Consider the following 4,964-nt stretch of genomic DNA (forward strand, 5'->3'; position numbering starts at 1 on the left):
GAAGGTGCCTAAGCAAGTTCATTCATCATTCTTGCTCTTTCCTTGGAATCTCTTATCTCTATGTGAAATATACTCGAAGCTGAGTGTTGATTTCATGCTCTTTATTTCAGCTCATGGCAAACAGGGAGAGAGTCTTCCCAAAAACCTCTCGCTATATATACATTATTTACACAATGGGTCCCACGTGATCAGCTGATTCAACTCCCCTCCTGGAGCCGGATTGGGCTGCTGCTGCAGGCCAATCAGGTTGCTGATTCACTTCCTCCTGGAGCCAGATTGGGTGGCTCCTGCAGACCAGTCAGGATGCTACCTTCTAGGATCCTACTTGCCTATTGTTCTAGGATCCAAGCTCAGTACATAACACTATGGATGAAGTGCAAGCTTTGCAAATAAATATTTCTGGCACATTAACCAAACCATGCAATCGCAAGACAGAACAAACTGGGGGTGCTCCCAGACTGCCACTATTTCATGCATTGGATTCTATAAAAGCAAATTCAGGTCACACAATTAATCCAGATTTGGAACTCTTGCACAACCAGCCCCCTTCCAAAACTAATGGGCTTTTTCTCGTAAGGAAAGTGATACACTAGAAAATACACAAGAAAGTATGGGGTAACCATTGCTTGACATGACATTGTATAACCTCTCTGCAAGCTTTACACAGACAAATCACAATGAATACTCAATAAGGAGGTCATCTGGAAGCAACACAATCTACTAGATGGCAATTGTGAATCCATGTTCAAATTGCCACTCACCCATGAAGCTCACCTCATGATCCTGGGCCAGTCACCTTCTCATAGCCTGACCTACATCACAGGACTGTTATGAGGATAAAATTGTGAAGAGGAAAACCAGGAAAGATGGAATATAAATCAGGGCGGGGGGAGTATTGATTTGGGAGTGTGTCTAAGGTCTTATATTTAATATTCAATCCCTTATCATTCCATGTCAAGGCAGCTTAATTTTATTTGTGCTGCATTTTCTGGCAATACTTTCTCTATCATCTTTTTCCCATCAGATTTTTCACTTTTATTCAAGTTCATATCCTAACAGGCAACAGTATAGAAAGAAACACATGTCCGTATGTCTTGACTTTGGCATAAGAGTGAAAAACAAATGTGTTAGAGAAGCCGAAGATCTCACAATGCAAACTGAACATTTTACAAAAATGGTGTGATAATTAAGTACTATTCAATATCTGAAATTACTTTGTTTCAGTGCCAGGTAACTTTTTCTTATTAGACTGAAGCATTAATTGGTCATTTCAGCACCTGCTGATAATGGATGCTACAGACATTGTTCACATGTTAATAAGAGCAGATTACACATTAAAAGAGAACTGTTGAAAAATGATCCACAGGTGGTACTTGACTCCAAATGAACTAGCTAAAATGTTTAGATCTAAAAGTGACCTATGCTGGAAAAGTAAAGAAACAATTGGCACATTTTATCATTCATGGTGGTCTTGCAGAATAATTAAAGGATTGTGGGAGATGGTTCATAACGAACTTAAGAAAATGTTTAAGAGAATGTTTCCTAAAAACCCAGAAGCTTTCCTTCTGGGAATAATAACAATGGAAATCCCAAAAAATCATTCTGCATTAGGGATGGAGGTGACTACAGCAGCCCAAACTCTGGTAGCACAAAAGTGGAGAACAGACACAGTACCATTACAAGAAGAATGGCATCTTAAAATATTAGATTATGTAGAACTTGCCAGCATGACAAACAGATCAAGAAATAAAGACGATAAACTAAAAGAAGACTGGACATTATATATAGGTTATATGGAAAAATACTATAACAAAAAACAAGTAACAGACTGAAAAAATAATTAGCAGTAGACATGACAAAGTGGGATAGTGTATGGTATGGAAAACAATTTAGTAGAGTAAGAAAACACAGTTTGAAAAGATATCAGATAGGGAACCAGGGAAAGAGTGGAAGGGGAGTTAAAGTCAAGATATATAAGAGTATACTGTATAACTGACTTTCATACATGAGGGTTCTATTCTCATGAGGATACTGCCTTTGATGCCTGCTATTTAATTTACACTTGTTCTCAATGTATTTATTTATTTTATCTATTTATTAGATTTATATAGCACCATTCATCATAAGATCTCAGGGCGGTACACAGAAACATGCAGAAACATGAAATAAACTAAACTCCAACTCCCATCAGCCCCAACAAACGTGGATAATGTTCAAGGATGATGGGAGTTGCTGTCCAATGATGTCTGAAGGACACCATATTGGCTACCACTGCTGTAGCATGTAAACACCCTGAATTTTTGGAAGCTGCAGTAATGGAAAATGTGTTGTTGCGGCGTGTCCTGCTTATGGGCTTCTCATAAGCTAGGGTTGCCATATTTGAAAAAAGGGGAAATCTGAACACAAAAGTTGAGCTTTTTTTGCCAAATCTTTAAAAAAGAGCTTTTTGAGCTCTTTTTAAAAATGGAATGCGCCCAAATCCACACTGCCAACATGCGTTGCCATATGTCTGGATTTCCCCAGACATTTCAGCGATTTCTACCCGTACACTGTTTCTGATGGCCAAATTCTGGCTATGTCTGGGAAGTTTCGGACGTATGGGAACCCTACATAAGCATCTCATTGGCCACCAAAAGAACAGGATGCTGGACTAGATGGGCCACTGGTCAGTCTAGCAGGCCTATTCTTACGTTCTTAAGAAAATGCTGAAATGCTTGAGTTTCCAACATAACATAATAGGATATGATAAAACATGGAATTGGGTGTCACCCTATTACAAATGTTCTACTTGTGCAAATGTGCAGCTTTCCAGATGGAATGATCACGCTCTGTCCCTGTGCACTGCTTGGCAGGAGGTGTGTGAGTGCTCTTCCCACCCCTCCAAGCCAATTTTGTGGGGCACTGGGAGGGAAGAGGGAGGAAGCCCTGTTGTACAAGCAGAAGTGCTTGTAGGGCTCCCTAGGTGAATCCTGCCCTATGTGCTCTGTGTATGGTTTTTTAAAAACCTTTTTAATACAATTTTAGTGGAGGTTATGATTTTATGAAGCTTATTTATTTTTGTTTGCGACTTTCATTTGTTTTTACTTTACCCCCCTTCACATTTGGCCTATAAAGCCTTGCTTGTAAAAGTTACTGATGCTTACTCACTTCTGAGAAATAGAAGATAAAGGGGGAAAAGACAGTGCAGATGGGCAACAGACTGCTAGAGCGCCCAGGGCATGAGAATTTTGGTAGCCCTGGGAGACAATGCAAGCACATATTTTGTACCCTGAAGTAACACACCATCTATAAATGCATTTTGTATGTTGATAGACATGCACAGCTGAAATGAGTGTGTTTAAAAAATCATGATTTATTTTTTTTTAAATGGAAGCAGTTTCCACTGTGAGTCCTCAGAGTTGAGAGACCAAATGAATTGGTCATGAAACAAGTGGTGATGGAGCTCAAATGTGGCAAGAATTTATGCCAGCTTCCCAGTTTTACACCCCATTCAGTTGGATGGAGGTTCTGAAAATGGATGGCTTTACTTGCTCTATTGACTAATATTACACAAGCATCTATAGCCAAATGAAAACCTCTGCTATAGTTACTGGGGTTGTGGAGAGAGAGACCCGACTCTTACTTTCCATAAAATTGCGCCCTCTTCTACTTCTGTCTGCTGCTTTTCTCTCAGAGCTGATTCAAGAAACTGAAAGAAAAGGTTGAGTGCCTTGTACTTTTGCTTCCCCTGTTTCTACAGTAACATATGAAGTGGTACTTACAAATCTCACTTCACATTTGCAAGTGGAAGCAAGCAAACAAGCAAGCACGTGACTCTTTGTGCTTCTGCTTCTCACATCTAACATTTGAACCATTCCAAGGACCAAACTAGATGTCTACATCAACAGGACTGCTGGGAAGGGAAAAAAAGGAATCTGTGTGTTTAAGCTCCCATTTTTATCAGCAGCTGCATTACTGACTCTCTGGCACAAAGAGAAGAACACATCCATGTCAGAGTCAGCATAGATTAGAAGATTTTGATGTGAGGTCACAATCTACTTACTGTAACGGCATACCCTCCAACTTTTCGGGAGGGTAAATTGGGATGCACACACCCTACACCATGCACCCCGCCCTGCCCCTCACCGCCTTAGCTTCTGTGGCTCGGGCCATGGCAACCTGAGGCCTACCTGCATGGCTAATCTCAGTGCCAACACTGTCCCCCCTCTGTTGCCACCGTGGCCTCTGCCTCAACACCACTGTGGCCACGGCCTTTGCTGTTGCCACCGTGGCAGTCACCATGCTTCCGGAAGCTGGCGCCCCCTCAGGCCTGAGGTTCCACATCCCTGATTTAAAGAATAGCAACGGATCTGGCAAATTCGTTAATGGTTTTTAAAACCGTCATTTTGAACATTCCTGCAATTCTTGAATGGGCATGGGACCCACAAAGTTGTCCTCAGCATGTTGCCATCAACTTTGGGAAGGAGCAACAAAGCAATGAGCACTCGGCTCAAATGGCATAGTAAAGATGGTGATTCAAAACTGAAAACGCATCACATGAGGAGCAACTCATATGAAGTGGCATCCACATGAGTGTGTCTGCAATTTAGTTCCTCGGGTAACTGCTGGTGGGGAATTTTGCTAAATGTAAACAAAGTCTCTTTCTAGCTGGATCCTTGGAGATTTCTGTAAAGTTCCTATAACTGCTTAAATATTCTGATGTGTTCAAAAAATTCTGCCTGGGCAGCAGAATTTTACAAGGTGGTGGGGAATCATATTCTGTTATGAAAGTAAGCACATTTTGTTTTTTTTTTTAAATTAAATGCCTGCAGCTGAATTCTCTCCATACAGTAATATAAAAATGTGATATTTTCAGATTTACATTAGTGAAAATGAAAGCACTTGAGTTTTCAGTCCTACTCAGAACTGCTCCTGCTTCTTTCCTCAGCAGGAGTACCCTGCTTGCCAAGACACTGATTTTGTGG

At 40.8% G+C, this 4,964-nt stretch overlaps 1 long non-coding RNA gene across 1 annotated transcript in view; it reads right to left on the reverse strand.

Moving 5' to 3' along the window:
- Positions 1-4,964, reverse strand: part of LOC310833639 — a 103,685-nt gene that overhangs the window by 77,844 nt on the left and 20,877 nt on the right. The gene's annotated exons all lie outside the window — the stretch shown is intronic.

Source organism: Podarcis gaigeae (genome assembly GCF_964106915.1).
Source record: "Podarcis gaigeae genome assembly, chromosome: 1".
NCBI lineage: Eukaryota > Metazoa > Chordata > Lepidosauria > Squamata > Lacertidae > Podarcis > Podarcis gaigeae.